A 24,669-nucleotide genomic window follows, 5' to 3' on the forward strand; every position below is an offset into this window, starting at 1 on the left:
AGAGAGATAGAGAGAAAGAGAGAGCTAAAGAGAGAGAGGAGACAGAGAGAGACTATGAGAGAGAGAGCAGGAGATTAAGAGAGAAAAGAAAGGAGGGAGAGAAAGTAGGAGAGAGAGAGAGAGAGAGAGAGAGAGAGAGAGAGAGAGAGAGAGAGAGAAAGATAGTGAGAGACAGAGACAGAGAGAGAAAGAGAGTGTGAGAGAGAGAGAGAGAGAGAAAGAGAGAAAGAGATGGAAGAGAGGGAGAGAGATTAAGAGAGAGAAGAGGGGCGGAGGGAGAGAGAGAGAGAGAATGAAAACTCAAAGAGTAAAAGAGAGAGAATGAAAACTCTTGGCAGCCGTGGCAGCTAGAGGAGGGGGGTTAGCGCATCTGCATTTCTTTTTGTCCATGCGAGAATCTCATCCACGGTTGGTACTATCTGTTGTCCTGCATTGGCTGGATTTAGTCTCGCAACCGGCTTCACGTCCACCCCAGTAGCAGTATCCCAAAGATCGTATGTGCTTAGGATGGTCTTCATCTTGAACTTCTTGAGTGGATAGTTAGTGTTGTCCAACTTTTTGCTTTCGCCAAACGGTGGGATTCGCAGTCTTGCGGGCTGGGCCATCTCTCACAATCTGCTTGCAAATAGAAACACACTACCAAATCTTCTTACTAGAGCCCAAGCTCTGATACCATGTAAGAAAACAATACAACGTCTGTGCTCAACAGATAACAGGATCTCGTATGCAAGAGAGAAAAACAGATAGTATGGAGAATCAAATATTTGATTACTGTAAAACTGATACAATAGATGGCACTGCCTCCTAGCCATTCGCTCCTGTGTGAGAAGCTTCGATGGCATGCTGGAAACAATAGAGGACGGAGGCTAGATGCTAAGGAATCAGGGTTGTTGTAGCCAGTGATGAATATGGGCTTCACGGGCTTGCTCTTATATAGCCACCAGTCATAGTCAGTTAGACCCAATTGGGTGAGCGACCTAGTCAGCCCAAAACGGCCAATTGGGGGTCAGTCCGAAAATAGGCCATCGACCACATGATAGAACTGTGGTGCAAAATAGAGCAACTCACCTACAGTTTCCATTCGGCCTAGAGCCATCCGAGATCATCTGGGACTCCAAACGGGTCCTGTAACCCAAGAGTGGGCTGCCCTGGGAAATGCTCCATCTACCCTCAGTGCAGTCAGTCATGGGATGCCTTCCCACAGTTGCATGTAGCCTAGTTGGTAGTGTGCCAACTCTATCTGAAGCCGTCCAGCCATTAGGCCACACATGGCCCCCATCTGGTGTCCAAACTAGGACCTACCGGATAACCAAGCTACTCAAATGCCTTCTCCTCATATGGGGGGCTTACAAGTAGAGTTAGTTGGTTCCCGCGTAGTTACACGAGAGTGGAGCATTGATATCTAACACGGACAAGGGTGATTACATTCACGAAAGGTCTTCTACTTAGAGCATCAGCCACCCTATTCTCCTTTCCCTCAATGTATTTAATCTCAAAATCATACTCGGAAAGGAGGATCATCCATCCTCTTTTCCTATTGTTCAATAATGGTTGAGTGAAGAGATATTTCAAACTTTCATGATCCGTTCGACAAACTTCACACCAAGTAGAAAGTGTCTCCAATGTTTCAATGCATGAAAAACGGCACCCAGTTCAAGATCACGTGTGGGATAATTCACTTATGTTTCCTTAATTTTTGAGACTCATATTCCACTACACGACCATCCTAAGAAAGTACACATCCAAGTTGGGTACCACTCGCATCACATGTCACAACAAAAGATTTACCCATCTCAAGTATCTTGAGAAGACAATTTTCAGCCACCTTGTCTTTTATAGTATCAAAAGCTTGTTGGCACTCCTCCGTCCATATAAACTACTTGTCAAGTTAGTCAAATTAGTAAGTGGAGAGGCTATTTTCAAAAAATCCTTGATATGTTTTCTTTCATATTGTGATAAGCCAATAAAGCCTCTTACATCCCTTACATTTTTCGGTCAAGGCCACTCCAAAATAAGCTTTGCTTTATCGGGATCTATATGAATACTATCTTTTGAAATCACACGACCCAAATAGACAAGCTTGTTTTTAGCAAAGAAACATTTACTCTTTTTCCCATAAAGTTTATGCTCCCGTAATTTTTCAAGTGTTTTCCTTAGATGTTGTTCAGGTTGTTCCTCATTCTTTGAAAATACAAAAATATCATCCAAGAAAACCAAAATGAAATGATCTAAACACTCATGAAATACATCGTTCATTAAGCACATGAAGGTATACATTGTTCATCAAGTACATGAAGGTAGCGGGTGCATTTGTCAGTCCAAAAGCAAGCATAGTAAACTCATAATGGCCATAGCGGGTTTTAAAAGTAGTTTTAGGAATGTCCTCCTCCTTAATACGAATCTGATGGTAACCAGATCGCAAATCAATTTTGGAGAACACGGTGGCACCATTCAATTGAGTCAATAATTCATCAATGTGAGGTAGAGAGTACTTATTTTTTATAGTTTGTCGATTCAACCCTTTGTAGTCAATGCAAAGCCTATAAGTTCCATCCTTTTTCTTTTGAAATAAGACTAGAGCACCCCAAGGAGAAACACTAAGCTTTATAAACCCTTTCTTTAGCAAGTCATCCAATTGAAGCTTTAACTCCCTCAATTCATCCACATTAAATCTATAGGGAGCCCGACAATAAGGACTTCTGCCTGGTTCTAACTCTATGGCATGGTTAAGATGTCTAGGTCGTGGCATCCTAGGCAAATCATCAGGAAATACATCGAAAAATTCTTGAAGAAGTTTTGTAACATATTGTGGTTGTGTCTCCTCAAAGACGAGGAATGTGTCGTAGCCCTGTTTTATTCCTCACATCAATTTCATGGCTGACATGAGAGAAGCTTTACCATCTCTTTCTTCTCCTTGAATAACTTGATCTTCACCATCTTTACTAGGAAAACTAATGGTCCTTTCTCCACAATCAATATATGCTTTGTTTACAGTCAGCCAGTCTATTCCAATAATTGCATTACACTTCCCCATCTCAATAACATAAAAATCCCCCCTACACCTCCTTTGTGCTACTTGCTGAAAGAAAGATTCTCTAGAAGCCCTTGAGTGTAGTGTAGCTTTCTGTTAGCAAGTTGGACTGGTCTTTTGACTTGATTCCCAATTTCTACATTTTGTGCCCTGAGGAATTTCGGGGATATAAGACAATGGGTACTACCAGAGTCAATAAGAAAACTTACGTCTCGATTTCCAAATTTTCCCATCACCTTAATCACAAAAGCATGCATATGAGTTGTGGAAGACACCATACATCTCATAGGTTCGAAACACTTACCTTCTTCCCCCACTTCTTCGATAGTCGGATTCATCTAGTTTGTATTTGTTCCCATCATCGGTCCTTTCATAAAGTTGAACTTTGCTTTATTCAGGCACTCAAATGTTCAGTGACCTTGCTCTCCACATCGGAAATATAATCCCAATCTCTTTGCCCATTCAATGAACTCTGGATCACTTTTCCAAGGTGTGCTTTCTTGGGTCTTCTGATCTACAGCTCCCTTATTCTTTTGATTTTGATTTTGATTTTGATTCTGATTATTAAGGTTTGGCCTTCCTACATTGTTGTATCCATGTTAGCCACTCCGCCCTTGAAACCTATTCACATTTGAATAATCAGGTTTTTGTTGAGGCATACCTGAACCTTGTGACCCTTGAGGACGATGACCAGTTGGAATGAACTTTGATTTTGCCATCTTCCTTTGGTTGTATTCCTTCATGTTCTCAAAGTTTGCGGCCTTAGCCACAACATCCAAGAAATCTGTTGACCCTGTTTCTTTCATCATATACAGAAGATCTTCCTGGAGCCCTTCCACAAATTTGTGAGTAAGAGCTTTGCCAGTGACCTCAGGTGCATACTTATGCAAGCACAAGAACTTCTCTTCATACTTGTCCATAGAGAGATCGTGCTTTCCCTCTTGCACCTGCTTGAAATCATAGAACTCCATTTTCTTTTCCATGTAGTAGTGTGGAGAATAATACCTCTTTTCAGCCGCAATTTTGAATTTAGCCCATGTGATGGGTTGATCTTGATGTTGTTGGATCTATGTAATTTCCACCATAGCTTTGTGACTCCTCGCAATTGTAGTGATGTGATTTTGGCTTTTCCCACTTCATCAAACTCTCATAAGGCAAAGAAATCCTCAAGTTCCTCGAGCCAAGCTTCCAAATCTTCCCCAGTCTTCTTCTCACCATCAAATGCAAAAAGTTTTGCTTTCTTGAAGACCTGCAAGAGAGCAGATTCAGCAACATCTTCCTCAATTCTTCATCTCCTCCAATTCGGTACCTCAAGAACATTACCCGCACCAAGCTCGACATAAATCTCTTCATCTTCTGAAGCTCCGCCAGCAGCAGCACCACCACCACCACCAGCTCCATCATCCACTATGCCCTTTCCTTTCAATAGTCTATTTAGTTCCTTGGTCATCAATGAATCCTGTTCGTCTAATTTCCTCTGAGTTGTCTCGTTGTGTGCCATTGAAACCTGCTCTGATACCACTTGAAACGCACCGTACTTTTTCAATCACGAACATATTGCAAGAAGACAAATAATCACGAATCGAACAAGGAAGGGAGAATCAAATTTGAATCAAAAGGAAAAGTTTTACAAGAAGTCCGGAGAAGGATCACTCCATGAAGGAGCTCGTACCACTCGACCACCCCGAGCTATCTCACTCTTAGTCTCACTCCCACTCGCATGGATTGATATAAGATGAATAGATCTCACTCTCACTCACACTCTCACTCTCACTCTTCGTAATCTTGATCTTCTCTTCTTCTTCGTGCAGTCGCGATCTGTGTGCCCCTGTCTTTCAAAAAATGCCTTCTTTTTATTGTGATGCTCCAATTTTGTATATGCAATATTTTGGAATGTATGTCATAGTTAGTGTTCAAAATGTATGGTTTTGATGTTTTGAGAAAGTTTCTTATTAGTCGAAAAATTTTGGTTTTTGTCCATTATTGTGTCGGCATGATTTTGCGGCTTGAATAAGAACAAAGTCTCATCATCGAACCTCCAAAACTCTATTTAAGCAAGGTTTGCTTCCTTAATTTTTGAAAGCTATCAATATGGCAAGAAAATTTGAAGCTCTCATACAGTATCTACAAACCCTTCACAAGCAATACTTTGATATTTGCAACGGCAAAGTTGATTACAGTATACTCCCTAGACTATATCTAAGGCCCCTCACAAAAGGCAAGTTTGACATGCTCTACTATGAAGAAGATGGAAGTGATGAGGAAAACCTTGAAGTTGCTATTGAGGAGCTACATTTCCTCATAAAGGAAAAGGGTCACACGCCACTCCCTCTTCTTGGCCTCCTCGATGATGAAAGAGCAAGCTCTCTTGGGAAGGAGCAAAAGGAAGTCCCTCCTCCCGAGTCCTCCTAGTAGGAGTCTACTTCCACCTCGCGACCTTGCTCCTCTTCTATGAAGGTGAAAAAAAAAATCGTGTATTATACTAGCTAATCTGTGTAGATTTTACAAGGCTTGATAGAGTTGTGTAAAATCTATGTATGTTTTTTTTGTAATATCACATCTACAATAGGCTCGATAGAGCTCTACAGTTTTGTTGCAATGTGAACTCTTGATTTCACAGAGAGAGAGAGAGAGAGAGAGAGAGAGAGAGAGAGAGAGAGAGAGAGAGATTCATATGTAGAAAGATAAAATCAATGAACATTGGCAGTCTTCCATAGTGAGGAAATAGGTCCATAGCTCTCTACATTAAAAAATATAATGTTTTTTTACAAGTTCAATAAGCATCCATATTCAAAGCAATCAATGTGCCAATATTTTATAAGTCGAACTTCACAATCCTTCTCTAAACTTTGATGGGACTCATATTCTTCTTCAAGGACTTCAGCTCTCCTTCTTATGGAACTTGGCCTTCTGTATCACTAGGCTTTGTTTGCTTAATTGGTGTAGATTGTCTTCTATTCTCTCTGGCTAAGCAAGAAATGCTGGTTCTTAGTACCTTATCAATCTGTGCTTTCCATAACCTTCCAGCAAGAGGGGGTTCTTCACACCACAAGATAGTGCATATGCAGTGTATGCCAAAAAATATGTAGACCTGGAGCATTGCTTCCCATCAAAGTAACAAAAAATATACAAGGCACAATGTCCTTCTGCCATGTTATTGGATGGGCACCAAGAGCTTGAGATAGGCACTTGAAGAAATAAGCAGTGGCTTCTCCATTCTTACTGAACTGCCCATGAAAAATAAGAATATTTGCATTAACTAAATCTTCAATATAATGAGAAACGGTTGACAGTTTACCAAGCTCCACCACTCCTCTACTTCCATTAGATCTTTGGATAAATGTATCATCTTCAATGTACAATTGTGAAATAAAACAAAGAGTTGAAAAAAACATAGACTTTAAAGCTTAATCATACAAGTCAAGAGAGAGTGATCCATGAAGTTTAGTGAGTGGTAATTGAGTAGAAAGAACTATTACCTTCATATTCTCATCTTTCACCATCAAGTCATCTTCCCACAAGAAAATCCCTCGCTCCACCACTTCCTCATGTTTAAAATGTTTGGATGAGCTTGGTGGGAGATTCATAGATCTCTGAGAATGAAGAAAATATTTTTCCTCTATAGCTGCACTCTTTGAACTCTCAGTTTGCCCATAGCAGACAAATAGTTCCTCTAAAGGGTTAAACTTGTCCTCAAGTACTAATAAGGGGTCATCATCTATCATAACCTCCCTGTCCACTTTCCACTGCTGAGCAATCAGGGCAAGAGCATAGTCCTCCATGAGTTCAAAGATAGGCTCAACATCATATAGAAAAACATATTCTTTTCCCTGTATAGTGAAAGATGGCAGGATAGGAACAACCAAATCGAAGCTCTCAACATCAAGAGTGTCCACTGGCATTGCATCCCTCAAGGTCTCTGACTTAAGTGCCAAGAGTTCAAGGGCTGCAACTGCTTCTTTTTCCTCTTCAAGATTGATGTCCGAGGTTAGACATATTGGGTATACCCCTCTCCTTTTGTATGATTGTAGGATGGTCAAATATAAGTTTGATGGCTAGGAAACTTAGTACATGCATTGGGCACATCCACATGAAGAGCTTGCCAAGTCTAATCATGATTTCATGCATGACAAATATGTTTTGATGCATCACGAATATGTTTTGATGTAACATTCAAACCATGCTTGCCAATCTGGCACTTTGCCCTATAGGGAACACACACACACACGCGCACACACATTTTCCCGAGGAGTCTTGTTTAGGGTTAAGGGCAACAAGATTGTCAATATGGCCCTTCAGGGGTCACCTTTAGGGGGACTTGTGATATAAAAGTTGATATGCTCTCGGGTGTTACCATAGCTTTGAGATAGACGTCGATTTTTTCATTGATAAAAACGTCAAAATAGGTACATGATTTTTGGATGTTGATATTATCTATTGAGATATCAATCTCTGCCCCTTATGTATCTCTTGGGTGACTCTCATTTATGTCATTGACTTTTGTTAGTTGTATGTGTGGCATAGTTAGATTACAAATTGCTCAATGTATTTGAATAAACAGAAGAGTGTCAAAAGTCACATGATGCCTTGACTAAAGCATTACCTATAGCACCAATCTTAAGGGCTCCAAATTGGGATCTTGTATTCCATGTTCATATTGATGCCTCAAACTTTGCTATTGGGTGCATGCTAGCTCAACTTGGTGAACAAGAAATTAGATCATTCTATTCACTTTGCCAGCAATCAATTAAACGAGGCTGTTTGGACTTAGGTGGAACAGAATGTGTGTGTAGAGTAGCGGCAAAGCTCCGCTATAAGGCTAGAAATAGTCCCTCTTAGAAATCCAACTTGCATGTTCTACATGCAAGTTCTACATATGATATCTACATGCAACTCCTACATGTGAGTTCTACATGCAACTCCTACATGCGAGTTCTACATGCAAGTTCTACATGTGAGTTCTACATGCAACTCCTACATGCGAGTTCTACATGCAACTCCTACATGCGAGTTCTACATGCGAGTTCTACATGCAACTCCTACATGTGTATTCTACATGCGAGTTCTACATGCAACTCCTACATGTAACTCCTACATGCAAGTTCTACATGCAACTTCTACATGCAACTCCTACATGCGAGTTCTACATGCGAGTTCTACATGCGAGTTCTACATGCAACTCCTACATGCAAGTTCTACATGTAACTCCTACATGTGAGCTCTACATGCGAGTTCTACATGCAACTTCTACATGCAACTCCTACATGCAACTCCTACATGCAACTTCTATATGCAAGTTCTACATGTAGAGAGAGAATGAGAAGCACTCCAACTTGTATAAATACCCCATAATGGAATGAAGCTCGGACTCTTTGGGGCATTGTATTGAGTTCTACTTTAGTATTCTAAGCAATTGTCTCAAGTGTCCATGCTTCCTTGCACTCCACGTCCAAAAGCATGTCCTAACCTTGCAACTCCTCCTCCCCTCTCCTCCAATCTTGCAACCCATCCTCTCCCTCTCCTCCTCCCTCCTCCTCCTCCCTTCTCCTCCTCCCTCTGATGGAAAGGAGGCCTTATCAGAGAGCAATAAAGAAAGGGAGAACACTAAAAATTGTAGGCACAAACTCACCCAGATCAAGGTAAGCTCTTATTATGTATGTATGGTACAAAGGGGTATATACTAGGCCATTGGCCTTTACCCCAACAACCTCCCACTTAAAGGCCAATGCACCTTTAAGGGAGAAGATGGGCATCCTAATGTCATTCGACACCCATCAATACTCTGCAATGTGCAAACCACTCTGAGGAAAGACTCTTTGTAAGAAGATCTGCATGGTTCTCATCTATGTGAACCTTGACAAGATGGATGTGCTTGTCCTCAATCACCTCTCTGATAAAGTGATACTTCACATCAATATGCTTTGTCTTCACATGGAAGACAAGATTCTGTGTCAACTGGATGGCACTTTGACTATCATAGTGCAAAACTGGAACCTCTCCTGCAATGCTCAAGTCTCCCACTAAACGAGTAAGCCATATAGCTTCCTTGCATGCCTCAGTGGCTGCAACATACTCTGCCTCAGTGGTAGACAAAGCCCTACATGGCTGCAAACGAGAGACCCATGAAACTACACCTCTAATGAATGAGAAAATATATCCTGTAGTAGACCTCCTGGTGTCTACATTCCCTATAAAATTAGCATCTGCATATCCAACAACAGATGTGTCCTTCCTCCCAAAGAAAATGCACATGTTCTTTGTACTATTCAAGTATCTCATGATACATTTCACTGCCTCCCAATGCTTCTTGCCAAGATTTGCCATATACCTACTAACAGCTCCCATTGCAAAAGCAATATCTTGACGTATAGCAACCATGGCATACATCAAGCTTCCTACTGTAGATGCATAAGGTATCTTTGCCATTTTAGCCCGCTTCTCATTTGACTTAGGGTTGTCCGCTTGGCTGAGTTTCACATATGGAGGCAACGGAGTACTTATGGACTTCCCCCTCTCCATATTGAAATGCTCAAGTACCTTGCTAATGTACTCTTTCTATGACAAATGAAGGAGTTTCTTATTCCTATCCTAAACAATCCCCATGCTAAGTATGTGACTGGCATCTGTCAAAGGTCTCATGCAACTTTTTATTCAAGGCATCCACATCCAAAGTAGATTTCCCAACAATAAGCATGTCATGAACATATAAAATCAAAATAAGAAGGCTGCCATCTAATGCCTTCTTTGTGTAGAGGCAATGATCTGTCTCACTCCGTGTGTACCCTTGGGATCACATAAATGCATCAAACTTATAGTACCACTCCCTAGGAGCCTGCTTCAGCCCATAAAGACTTTTCTAAAGCTGCATACCATCCATTCTTTGCCCTGCACAACAAACCCCTCTGGTTGCTGCATATAGATGTTCTCATGAAGATCTCCATGTAAAAAAGCTATTTTTACATCCATTTGGACAAGCTCCATGTCCTCTCTACAGCCAATGCAAGCACTATACGAAGGGTAGTCATCTTCACCACTGGGGAAAAGAGCTCATCAAAGTCAATACCCTTCTCCTGCTTAAAACCCTTGGCTACCAACCTTGCCTTATACTTAGGCAATGCATCTGCTGGAGACATCTTCAGCTTGTAAACCCATTTGCATGGCATTGCATGCTTTCCTTTGGGCAAACAGACCAAATCCCAAGTAGCATTCTTCATCAAAGAATACATCTCTGACTGCATAGCCTTCTCCCACTTATGCTTGTCATCCCTAGACATAGCATCCTCAAAGCATGAAGGCTCACCACAATCTGTCAACATGACATAATCTAGAGATGGAGCATATCTCTGTGGAGGTCATGAGACTCTAGTGGAACTTCTTAACACTTGCTCACCATGAGCATCTTGCTGTCCCAACTGATTTTTCTACATAACATGAGGTTGTCCACCTAGATGTGGCTCTCGCACCTCACGATCTATGGGCTATCCATGCCCTGCATCATGTGGAACAGGTTGTGCATGCCTTTCATATGGTGGTTGTTCATCCTCTTGAAACACCACTCTGCATATCTCAACAATCTTTTCTGGCTTCTTGTGCATCTTGTCCTCAATAAAGATAATATCATGACTGCATACTATTTTCCTGGCCTCTAGATCCCACAATCGGTATCCCATCTCGCCTGAATCACCATATTCAAGAAAAATGCGCTTCCTTGACTTTGGATCAAGCTTGCTACATTTTTCCTTAGGGATATGAACATAAGCTTCACAGCCAAATACAGGAAGATGCCCATAAGATGGTGGCTTGCTTAACCAAACCTTTTCTAGCACTTTCCCATCTAGTGCCTTGATAGGCGATCTATTGATAAGATGTATTGTTGTCTTGATAGACTCAGTCCAAAAGCCATGAGATAGACCGGCATTAGAAAGCATGCTTACATTCCTTTCTTGAATAGTTCTATTCATCTTCTCAACAACCCCATTCTGGGAAGGATTCTCAAGAGTAGTCAACCCCCGCTTGATGCCCTGTAGCTCACAAAAATTCTTAAATGCATGAGAGGTATACTCTCCTCCATTATCAGTGTGCAAGCATTTGAGCTTCTTGCCCGACCGATTTTTAGCAAATGTTAAGAACTTTTGAAATGCATCAAAGACATCACTCTTCTTCCGAAGAGGATAGACCCACACTTTCCGTGTAGCATCATCAATGAAAGTAGTAAAGTAAGAAGCACCACCCAATGAGACAGTAGGCATAGGTCCACACACATCACTATGAACCACAACTCCAATGGTTCAGGCCTCTTCTTGCCCAAAGATTTTTTATGTGAAGATTGTGTTTACTTCCCATACATGCAATACTCACACATGCTAAACATGGGAACATACTGCAAACCAGAAAGTATCTTCATTCTTGTCATGCTCATGTGTCCCAACCAACGATGCCACAAAGAGACGGATGGCTGCTCGGTCACATTGATTACATTATCTCTTATGCTTGACACATGCATTGAGTACAACGTTCCATGCTTGGAACCTCTAGCAATCACAAGTGACCCTTTGCTAATTTTCCATGTATTGTTGCCAAAAAACACATGATAGCCATCATCATCAAGCTGTCCCGTACTTATCAAGCTCTTTTTCAGATTTGGAACATGCCTAACATTCTTGAGTACAAATGTAGAACCATTAGGAAGAGATAAGTGGATATCTCCCACTCCAACAATGTCACATGGATAATCATTTCCAAGTCTCATGGTTCCTTTCCTTCATGCATCATAAATGGTAAACCCCTCCCTATGTGGAGTGACATGGAAAGATGCTCCTGAGTCTAGTATCCAATTAATGGATGCGTCAATTTTACGAGCAAAACCCTATGAGCAGGTTTATCCGAGCGTGTTTTTCAAGAGATTTTTAAAAATGTTTTTCTTTAGGAAACATGGTTTTTACACTTTTTTTTTCACTAGAACTAGATCCCTTTATCATAAAAATATACAGACTAGTCACTCATTCATTTTTACACAACATAATTTTCTTATTTAGAGACATCCCTTTGTACCCCTGTTATTACCTTAAAAAAGTGTTGATTCCTTTAAGAAACATTCCTCATAATCACTCTCAATGTAATAATACTATGCATATATAATTACTTATTAACACATTTATATCATATGGCAATATCTTTTTAGTGTTTTTATAGCATATTTATGGACATGTTTCTAAAGAAGTTTAAATTACTATAAATAAGTATTAACTTGGGCTTATATATCACTCTCATAAAATACATGTAATATTTAATACTATGTATGAAAGATTTTCCAAAATATAACTCCATAGATGTGCTCAAATGGGGTGTTCCGATCAATTTGAGTGGTTGAATGACTATATTTGGACATTGGATATGAAAGTTATGTCACTTTTAAAAGTGTTGTCCAAGGTAGTTTCGCCAGCGAAACTACCTTGGGAGACTTGCTTCAAAGGGGTTTTGCTGGCGAAACTACCTGGATGGCTTGCTTCAATGAGTTTTCTTTGAAGAAACTCTTTCATGAAGATAGGTTGAGAGAGGGTTTTCAATGTCACCCCCTATTAAGTAAAAGTTGTAAGAAGGATCATAAGGGAATTTTCATAGAGAAGTCTACTCTACATGTGGGTTTCTTCAAAAGCCATCCCATTATGCTCTCACCATTCCTACAGATTCACCTAAAGATTTTTGTATAAAATAGGCATTGCTATAATACTTTGCATATTTCTAAGTGAAACTATGTTTTCTTCTGATCGAATTTTGCCATATTTATGCATAGTTGGAAGCTTTTTTTTTCGTTCGCTCGGACGCTCGGAAGATTTCGCTCAGAAAATGCTCGTCCCCCCAATTCTGTGACAATGCATCATCACTAGTCACAAGAAAAGCATGCTTAAACATAGAGGCATAAAGAATGTCACCCTCATCACTATTGTTACTTATGGCATTCACTTCGTCTATATTGACTGTGGATTTCTCTTCCTTCTTGGGCTGCACATTAGCTTTGCCTTTGCCTTTATCGTTCTTCCATTTGTAGCAATCCTTTTTGAAATGGCCTTTCTTCCCACAATAGAAGCATTATAAATCCTTTTTGGCATTGGATTTTTCTCTAGATTTGCTTCTAGACTTGCTTGTGTTTCTGTCGTGGTATTTCCCCCTGGAATATGACCTCCCTCTCACATTGAAAGCACTTGAACTTTTAGTTCCAGCATTGTTCTTTCTATTTACCTCCTCAGTGAGAAGGCTACTCTCAACATCACTGCTTGTCAGGCCTCTTGCACGGGCTGAATTGCTTATAGCTGTCCTAAAAGTGTCCCAACTTTCAAGAAGGGTGACCAGTAAGAACATTGCCTTAACTGAGTCATCAAAGGCAATTTTCTAAGCTGAAAGTTAACTGAAAATTGTGTTAAACTCATTTAAATGGCTAGAATTGAAGTCCCTTCTTCCATGTGAAGATGTATGAGTTTTTTCAACCAATATGCTTGACAAGTGGCACTCTGCTTCTCATAAAGATCATGCAACTTTGTCCACACACAATAGGCACCACCTGCAGTATCTTTCACATTGAAATACACCGATTTTGAAAGTGTGAGCATGATCGTGGAGCATGCAAGCTCATCCAATTCCTTCCACTCTTCATCATCTTCCCAATCCTCTGGCTTTATGCCTTTGCATTTTATAGGATTTACTTGCTTCTTCTGCACTAGAACATTGTAGATTTGCTCCTTCCAATAGGAGAAGTATGTGCCATCCAACTTCTCAATGTTAAACAATGCATTCTTTGATGCCGAAGCCATCACAATGGATGACAGAGAACAACCAGGATACACTGCACCAATGTACCAAACTCAAGCCCAAAAAATATCAACTGCAATGACTATCACTGTCACATGTTTTGTTGTAAGTGACCTCAGGGCATCACAAAACTAGCCAATAGCTTTTGCACGGTAGCTCCAATGCAAAAAGTGTAAACAGAAGAAATGTAGCTTGTAGAAAACTCTACAACTTATCAGCTTATAGCAAGTCCAAAATCCTTACATATTTCCTTATATCTAATGTTGGAAACCACCACCTGCACACTTTTACTGCTGTAATAACAGTCTACAACAGTTTTGGCCTGTTTTGAACTGTCAATATCTTCCCAACCGTAACTCGGTTGCCTTTGCTGTAAAAACCAAAGTTGTAGACAACCAATAGATCTACAAACTTCTAGTTTATTGCAAGTCCAAATTCATTATTTGTTTATATTTACTACTGAAAGTAAGCCCCTGTTCACTTTTTTTGGCTGCTGTCATAAACTGTCAAAACTGTAAATCATGGGCATACCGGGCATAATAACTTTTTCTGTAAATCTCGAATTGAAACGATTTCAAAAACAAGATTGTAGATTGTCCAAAAAACTAAAACTTCTTAGTTCAACTCAGAAGACAATTCCTCATGGATTCTCTGATATTCACTTCTGAAAATAGCCACCTGCTCACTTTTTACTGCTATCACAAGACTGCAAACTACCAATCACCAACTTTTCCTGAAGCATTTGAGGCATAAACTCCAATGATATAGCCCAACAATCGTGAACATTGTTGTCCAAAAAATTCCCTTAGTGGGAAGAGTATTGCACTCACAAAAAAAAATCCCTTCCTGGCCCGATACAACTTCAGAAAAACACTGCTCACTTATGCTCACTTTCTCAGCCAAACAAAGGCTCAAAATGCATCAATTGTAAGCAATCACTTTCAGCCAACCTTTGGCTTCATATGCATCAACTGAAGGCATAAACCCAACTCCAATCTGAATGTACTAGCCGCCTTTGATCAACTGAAGTCCGCCACAAGCAAAAGACGTTTTTGCTTTCGGGCCCCAAAAAAGCAACTTCCAATGACTAGAATTGCAAAGTAGCAGGTCGTTTTTTACCGTAGATAGATAATATTCCTTCTCCCCTACTCAAACAAGGAAATAGATTGCTGGAACAGTTGAGGCAACTCGATATATATGGCTGAAACAGTAAAAACGAGCTAGTATTTGTCAAAATACAACTCCCAGGGGCAGCCCATCCGCAGTAGGAGACTCCACGCAACAAGTTCGGGCTCTTGGCATAGCAACACCGCAATGCTACAGTCTCCTTGTTAGCTTCGCTCAACCAAGCTCTCATAATAGTTGATGGAGAGGAGGTCTTATCGGAGAGCAACAAAGAAAGGGAGAACACCGAAAATTGTGGGTGCTAACTCACCCAGATCAAGGTAAGCTCTTATTATGTATATATGGTACAAAGGAGTATATACTGGGCCATTGGCCTTTACCCCAACACCCTCTTCCTCCTCCTCCTCCCTCCTCCTCCTCCTCCTCCTCCCTCCTCCTCCTCCTCCTCCTCCCTGCTCTCTCTTCTTTTCTCCATGCTCTTACACCTTCTTCCTCTCCCACTCCTATGCTTCCCCAAAACCCTTAGTTCCTCAACCCTTAACCTCCATGATCTACAAGGGAGACGAGTTCTCCACCATGTACTCTACACTAAACCTTGGAACCTTTTCTAAACCTTGGAACCTCTTCTAAACCTTGGAACCTCTTCTAAACTTTGGAACCTCCTTTTAAACTCTGGAACCTCTCTCTAAACCTTGGAACCTCCTTCTAATCCTTGAACCTCCTTCTAACCCTTAAACCTCTTCTAAACTCTGGAACCTCCTTCTAAACCTTGGAACCTCCTTCTAACCCTTAAATTCCTCCTAAACCCTACAGCCCCCAATGAAGATGAAAGTCTTCATTACCTCAACCATGACGATACACGTTCCTTTTACACATGCATGCACTATGTTTGCTTACCACACTTAAGCCTACGTATCTCACCGGAACATGACTCGAGGTCCTAAGCTACATGTATACTACAAACGACAACCTCGATATATCTGTAGGTGACAAAAAGCCTTGGAATCCTGCATATTGAGAAAACCTTGCTCTTCCCGCGAAAGCCATGGGAATGAGGCCATATATGGCACCACTACCAAAAAGACTAGCATCTCACAAAACGAGTAAACATACGCAGGTATGTGTACAAAATAAACTACATCGAACTTTCATGAACATAATACTCAAGGGCAAGGAGAGTAAAATTTTTTCCATTTCTAGCCAAACATATCAACCCCAAGCATCAACCTTGGGTTACTACCTTAAGAAAAAAAAAATTCTTAAAACGAAGCCACTTGATAAACAATCAGGCTAGGTAGTAGTGGACACGAATGCGTAAAGCTTGCAATTTCGATGATTTCACCTTGTTGAAGAAGAGCAAACCGAGCTAACCATAAAAAGTTATGGCTCGGGAAGAGTGTAGGACTTAACCCTAAACCTAAACCCATTTTTTATAAAAACCCACTCCACCCCCTCTTTCTTCATCTTTCACATCTTGCCTCCATCCTCTTCCCCATTCCGAGCCCTACGCAAGACACTCCTCCCTCTCCATCGACCACCACCCTACTCCCATCCTCACATGGTAAGTTACTTCGAGCCCATCTCGCAGCGATAACCTAGCCATCCACCCACTGTCCATTGGTCCACACCCGCACTTGCAGCAGAGACACCCTTTGCAAATCTTGCCCATTTTGGATGCAGCTACATTTCGGCCAATGCCTCTGACTCCAATGCTCACCAACTCTACATACAACTCCACTACAACCGCCGCCCCTAACAATCCTCTACCCCGAATCCCCCCCTGGAATTCAATCAATCTCTTTAACTCCTCCACGCCACAACATGGCTAGTAGTCATTTGTGGTGTGCCCTCTCTCCTCATCTCCACTCTTCTCCTCTCCCCTCTTCATATTTTGTCAAAGTTGTCGCAAAAATTACATTGTATGCCTGTGTGCAGAGATACTGGGAGTGACAGAATCATTCTTATTGTCTATTGATGCAAAATTGTCACTAGGAAGTGACTGTGTGGTCAAATACAACTTTCCTCAGTTTTGCAGATTTGCCCTTGTGAGGCAAAAGTTGTGTTTTTTACGAAGTAGGAGTTGCATAATGTGCAGAGAGAAAATATGAGCATCAATGACTACCACATGAAGGTGAAGAAGATTGCAGATGCACTTGCTTCTATTGGGTCACCATTGGAAGATGATGATTTAGCTTCTACGACCTTGAATGGTCTAGGAAAGGATTATGCATAGTTTTGGACATCCATTGCCGTCCGTGAGAATTTTCTTGATTTTGGGGAGTTGATTGCTCTTCTAATTTCTGAAGAGCACAGAAATGGTGGTGCATCTTCTTCAGGAGGAACTTCAAAAGAAACTGTCTTCTACTCAAATGCTGGAAGAGGTAGAGGCAGAGGTAGAGCAGGCCGATCTGGAGGCCATGGCAGAAATCAAAATATGCAGCAAATTCAAGAAAACTAGTCCTATGGAGGAGGACGCGGTAACTATAGAGGTAGGGGGAGCCAAAGAGGTCGTGGTGGATGGCAGAGAGGCCAAAATGCAAACAGCAATGTTGAATGCTACTACTGTGGTAAAATGGGTCATATGGTTAAGGACTGGAAATTTGTAGTAAGGCAATTATGCATCCTCTAGTAGACAGGGTGATGACAGAAATGAGCATTTATTTATAGTGCAACACATGACCAATTCTGTGACAAGTGCAGAAGAAAGCAATGATGTGTGGTATATTGACTCAGGTGTGTCAAACCATATGACAGGTCATGCAGAATGGATGCAAGATGCAAGGAAAATGGAAAGACCAGGATTTGTGGAGATTATTCAAAATTGCGGCTAAAAAGAGGTATTATTCTCCACACTACTACATGGAAAAGAAAATGGAGTTCTATGATTTCAAGCAGGTGCAAGAGGGAAAGCACGATCTCTCTATGGACAAGTATGAAGAGAAGTTCTTGTGCTTGCATAAGTATGCACCTGAGGTCACTGGCAAAGCTCTTACTCACAAATTTGTGGAAGGGCTCCAGGAAGATCTTCTGTATATGATGAAAGAAACAGGGTCAACAGATTTCTTGGATGTTGTGGCTAAGGCCGCAAACTTTGAGAACATGGAGGAATACAACCAAAGGAAGATGGCAAAATCAAAGTTCATTCCAACTGGTCATCGTCCTCAAGGGTCACAAGGTTCAGGTATGCCTCAACAAAAACCTGATTATTCAAATGTGAATAGGTTTCAAGGGCGGAGTGGCTAACATGGATACAACAATGTAGGAAGGCCAAACCTTAATAATCAGAATCAAAATCAAAATCAAAATCAAAAGAATAAGGGAGCTGCAGATCAGAAGACCCAAGAAAGCACACCTTGGAAAAGTGATCCAGAGTTCATTGAATGGGCAAAGAGATTCGGATTATGTTTCCGATGTGGAGAGCAAGGTCACTGAACATTTGAGTGCCTGAATAAAGCAAAGTTCAACTTTATGAAAGGACCGATGATGGGAGCAAATACAAACTAGATGAATCCGACTATCGAAGAAGTGGGGGAAGAAGGTAAGTGTTTCGAACCTATGAGATGTATGGTGTCTTCCACAACTCATATGCATGCTTTTGTGATTAAGGTGATGGGAAAATTTGGAAATCGAGACGTAAGTTTTCTTATTGACTCCGGTAGTACCCATTGTCTTATATCCCCGAAATTCCTCAGAACACAAAATGTAGAAACTGGGAATTAAGTCAAAAGACCAGTCCAACTTGCTAACAGAAAGCTACACTACACTCAAGGGCTTCTAGAGAATCTTTCTTTCAGCAAGTAGCACAAAGGAGGTGTAGGGGGGATTTTTATGTTATTGAGATGGGGAAGTGTAATGCAATTATTGGAATAGACTGGCTGACTGTAAACAAAGCATATATTGATTGTGGAGAAAGGACCGTTAGTTTTCCTAGTAAAGATGGTGAAGATCAAGTTATTCAAGGAGAAGAAAGAGATGGTAAAGCTTCTCTCATGTCAGCCATGAAATTGATGTGAGGAATAAAACAGGGCTACGACACATTCCTCGTCTTTGCTGATGAGTTAAAGGAGGGAAGTGAAGAGGAGACACAACCACAATATGTTACAAAACTTCTTCAAGAATTTTTCGATGTATTTCCTGATGATTTGCCTAGGATGCCACGACCTAGACATCTTAACCATGCCATAGAGTTAGAACCAGGCACAAGTCCTTATTGTCGGGCTCCCTATAGATTTAATGTGGATGAATTGAGGGAGTTAAAGCTTCAATTGGATGACTTGCTAAAGAAAGGGTTTATAAAGCTTAGTATTTCTCCTTGGGGTGCTCTAGTCTTATTTCAAAAGAAAAAGGATGGAACTTATAGGCTTTGCATTGACTACAAAGGGTTGAATCGACAAACTATAAAAAATAAGTACTCTCTACCTCACATTGATGAATTATTGACTCAATTGAATGGTGCCACCGTGTTCTCCAAAATTGATTTGCGATCTGATTACCATCAGATTCGTATTAAGGAGGAGGACATTCCTAAAACTACTTTTAAAACCCGCTATGGCCATTATGAGTTTACTATGCTTGCTTTTGGACTGACAAATGCACCCGCTACCTTCATGTACTTGATGAACAATGTATACCTTCATGTGCTTAATGAACGATGTATTTCATGAGTGTTTAGATCATTTCATTTTGGTTTTCTTGGATGATATTTTTGTATTTTCAAAGAATGAGGAACAACCTGAACAACATCTAAGGAAAACACTTGAAAAATTACGGGAGCATAAACTTTATGGGAAAAAGAGTAAATGTTTCTTTGCTAAAAACAAGCTTGTCTATTTGGGTCGTGTGATTTCAAAAGATAGTATTCATATAGATCCCGATAAAGCAAAGCTTATTTTGGAGTGGCCTTGACCGAAAAATGTAAGGGATGTAAGAGGCTTTATTGGCTTATCACAATATGAAAGAAAACATATCAAGGATTTTTTGAAAATAGCCTCTCCACTTACTAATTTGACTAACTTGACAAGTAGTTTATATGGACGGAGGAGTGCCAACAAGCTTTTGATACTATAAAAGACAAGGTGGCTGAAAATTGTCTTCTCAAGATACTTGAGATGGGTAAATCTTTTGTTGTGACATGTGATGCGAGTGGTACCCAACTTGGATGTGTACTTTCTTAGGATGGTCGTGTAGTGGAATATGAGTCTCAAAAATTAAGGAAACATAAGTGAATTATCCCACACGTGATCTTGAACTGGGTGCCGTTGTTCATGCATTGAAACATTGGAGACACTTTCTACTTGGTGTGAAGTTTGTCGAACGGATCATGAAAGTTTGAAATATCTCTTCACTCAACCATTATTGAACAATAGGAAAAGAGGATGGATGATCCTCCTTTCCGAGTATGATTTTGAGATTAAATACATTGAGGGAAAGGAGAATAGGGTGGCTGATGCTCTAAGTAGAAGACCTTTCGTGAATGTAATCACCCTTGTCCGTGTTAGATATCAATGCTCCACTCTCGTGTAACTACGCGGGAACCAACTAACTCTACTTGTAAGCCCCCCATATGAGGAGAAGGCATTTGAGTAGCTCGGTTATCCGGTAGGTCCTAGTTTGGACACCAGATGGGGGCCATGTGTGGCCTAATGGCTGGACGGCTTCAGATAGAGTTGGCACACTACCAACTAGGCTACATGCAACTGTGGGAAGGCATCCCATGACTGACTGCACTGAGGGTAGATGGAGCATTTCCCAGGGCAGCCCACTCTTGGGTTACAGGACCCGTTTGGAGTCCCAGATGATCTCGGATGGCTCTAGGCCGAATGGAAACTGTAGGTGAGTTGCTCTATTTTGCACCACAGTTCTATCATGTGGTCGATGGCCTATTTTCGGACTGACCCCCAATTGGCCGTTTTGGGCTGACTAGGTCGCTCACCCAATTGGGTCTAACCGACTATGACTGGTGGCTATATAAGAGCAAGCCCGTGAAGCCCATATTCATCACTGGCTACAACAACCCTGATTCCTTAGCATCTAGCCTCCGTCCTCTATTGTTTCCAGCATGCCATCGAAGCTTCTCACACAAGAGCGCATGGCTAGGAGGCAGTGCCATCTATTGTATCAGTTTTACAGTAATCAAATATTTGATTCTCCATACTATCTGTTTTTCTCTCTTGCATACGAGATCCTGTTATCTGTTGAGCACAGACGTTGTATTGTTTTCTTACATGGTATCAGAGCTTGGGCTCTAGTAAGAAGATTTGGTAGTGTGTTTCTATTTGCAAGCAGATTGTGAGAGATGGCCCAGCCCGCAAGACTGCGAATCCCACCGTTTGGCGAAAGCAAAAAGTTGGACAACACTAACTATCCACTCAGGAAGTTCAAGATGAAGACCATCCTAAGCACATACGATCTTTGGGATACTGCTACTGGGGTGGACGTGAAGCCGGTTGCGAGACTGAATCCAGCCAATGCAGGACAACAGATAGTACCAACCGTGGATGAGATTCTCGCATGGACAAAAAGAAATGCAGATGCGCTAACCCCCCTCCTCTAGCTGCCACGGCTGCCAAGAGTTTTCATTCTCTCTCTTTTACTCTTTGAGTTTTCATTCTCTCTCTCTCTCTCCCTCCGCCCCTCTTCTCTCTCTTAATCTCTCTCCCTCTCTTCCATCTCTTTCTCTCTTTCTCTCTCTCTCTCTCTCTCACACTCTCTTTCTCTCTCTGTCTCTGTCTCTCACTATCTTTCTCTCTCTCTCTCTCTCTCTCTCTCTCTCTCTCTCTCTCTCCTACTTTCTCTCCCTCCTTTCTTTTCTCTCTTAATCTCCTGCTCTCTCTCTCATAGTCTTTCTCTGTCTCCTCTCTCTCTTTAGCTCTCTCTTTCTCTCTATCTCTCTTTTCAAATTTAGAACACAAATTTCAATAAGAAATTAATTGAAATAGAACTCAAAAACTTTAACAAGAAACTAATTGAAAAAGAATTGTAAGTAAAGAAAAAGAATTATAAGACGAATTGTAAAATTGCGAGTAAAGAAAAAGAATCTCAAGTACCAGGAAAAAGTGAAAAAAGTAAGGCTCCTCTTATCCTTTCTCTTCCGCTCTTGGTTGCTTCAATGAAATGAGGAGAGAATGAGAATGAATGAATGGAAAGAAGAGTATATAGAAGAAAAAATAGCCCACTCCTCCCACTCACGAATAAATTTGAATTTTTAAAAAAGAGAGGAAATTTTGAATTCATTCTTCTAGATAAATTTGAATTCAAATTTGTGTTCAACATTCTTCTTGATACTTTCTTCTCGTATGTCCCTTTTGAATTCAAATTTGTGTTCAACATTCTTCTTGATACTTTCTTCTCGTACATCCCTCTTCATTCTTCTCGTGCTCTTGCTCGTGATCGTTCTACTCTTAGTTGTAAGAATTCGACCTCTCTCCCTCTACTCCTCTCCTCTTCTCTATGTGATGGAGCTCCCTCTCTAGTCACATATCTCTGTCTCTCTAGTCGCATACCTTCCCAACCTTCCTCAAGTCACGTACCTTCCTCTCTCCCTAAAGTCTTCTCATCTCTCCTCTCTCTCTAGTCGCTTACCTTCCCCCCTCCCTAAAGTCTTCTCATCTCTCTTCTCTCTCTACTAGTGTTCCCTCTCCATCACATCTTCTCACCCCTCTCCCTCCCTCACTCCTCTCCCTCCCTTAACACCTATTTCATTAATTTTGGACTCTTGCACTGTCCAAATTCATTTTGTGAGATAATTTTGGATAAAACATTTCAAAAAAAGAGGCTCTTATAAAACAAAACATTGAGTCAAAAAGAAGATTTTAAAAAATCAAATTAGAAAAAATGAGGTGCGATGTTAAAAATAGAGTACATCACATTGTTAAAAGAGACAAAAAAGTAAGATTTTAAAAAATCAAATTAGAAAAAATGGCGTGACATGTTATGAAAACTAGAGTACATTTCAAAAAGAGCACATCACATTTATAAAGAAGTAGATCATATTACTCAAAGCCATATGGTGTCAAAAAACACCTTAATACAGTCTCTCTTAACATCATCTTAACATCACATTTGTACAAGAAGTAGATCATATTACTCAAAGCCATATGGTGTCAAAAAACACCTTAATACAAAGCCATATGGTGTCAAAAAACACCTTAATACAAAGCCATATGGTGTCAAAAAACACCTTAATACAGTCTCTCTTATCTAAGTCTAGAAGATCTCATCATTGGTCTCTCTTATCTTCTCAACAACCCAATCTTTCACTGCCTCCACAGCTGTATCCTCAACATAATTACATGCGAAGAAGAAGTTTAAGCAATCACAAATTGTTTCTTTATAATTTCTCTGAGAGGCTCTTATTGTTCTCTCAGCATCTGCATCAAATCGCCCATGACGAGAGCTGCGATAACGCAGGTTACTTAAGAAGTCTAATAGGTCTTGTCGTGCTTTTATCATACGTCTTAGAAGTCTTTCACTGTCTGCTATCTTGAGAGTCTCCTCCCTCTCTGCGTGCCTTTGTGCAGCAAATTCCTCTCTCTCCATGTGTGTCAAAGGAGAACCTTGTCGAATTTTGGCCTCTCTCTGTGCTCCTTGGTCAGCAATCCATTCTTTGAGATTGTTAATTCCGAACTCCACGTCTTCGACAATGCCAAGGACATCCATGGGTGGGGAGATGATAAAGAAAGGGAGATGGACTACGATGCAAGAAAGAAGAGAGTGTCTACGGAAGAACTAGGATAGAAGAATACTTGGTTATCAAGATGGATGAAAGAAGACTCTCAGAGTGTTTGCGGAAGGACTAGGATAGAAAAATACAAGAAGAATACAAGTTAATGAGAAGCACTAGGATGGATGAAAGAAGAGAGTGTTTGTGGAAGAACTAGGATAGAAGAATACTTGGTTATCAGGATGGATGAAAGAAGACTCTGAGAGTGTTTGCGGAAGGACTAGGATAGAAGAATACAAGAAGAATACAAGTTAATGAGAAGCACTAGGATGGATGAAAGAAGAGAGTGTTTGTGGAAGAACTAGGATAGAAGAATACTTGGTTATCAGGATGGATGAAAGAAGACTCTGAGAGTGTTTGCGGAAGGACTAGGATAGAAGAATACAAGTTACTCAGAAGGACTAGGATGTAAGAAATAAGAGAGTGTTTGTGGAAGGACTAGGATGGAAGAATACAAGTGCACTAAGGCACGATGTGTTCACTACGATAAGGATAAGTATTGGAATAAAGTGAGAGGCACGATGTGTTCACTATGATAAGGATAAGGGTTGGAATAAAGCGAGTGGAGATTGAATGCTCTACTTTAAGTGAGTGGAGATGATAAGGATAAGGGTTGGAATAAAGTGAGAGAAGCATTGCGAATGCTCTACTTTAAGTGAGTGGAGACTGTCCAACTGAATAAAATTCTCATCACACAAGGATTTATTTCCAAATAATCACATCATCACACATTCATATCATAAAACTATGTGCATGAAGAAATATATTACAAATATTACATCATCACATATTCATATCAAAATTCTCATCACACAAGGATTTATTTCCAAATAATCACATCATCACACATTCATATCATAAAATTGTGTGCATGAAATAATTATATTACAAATATTACATCATCACATATTCATATCAAAATTCTCATCACACAAGGATTTATTTCCAAATAATCACATCATCACACATTCATATCATAAAATTG

This window comes from Dipteris shenzhenensis, chromosome 20 (assembly GCF_047967505.1).
Source record: "Dipteris shenzhenensis isolate YYH24624 ecotype China chromosome 20, Dip_SZ_1.0, whole genome shotgun sequence".
NCBI classification, from domain to species: domain Eukaryota; kingdom Viridiplantae; phylum Streptophyta; class Polypodiopsida; order Gleicheniales; family Dipteridaceae; genus Dipteris; species Dipteris shenzhenensis.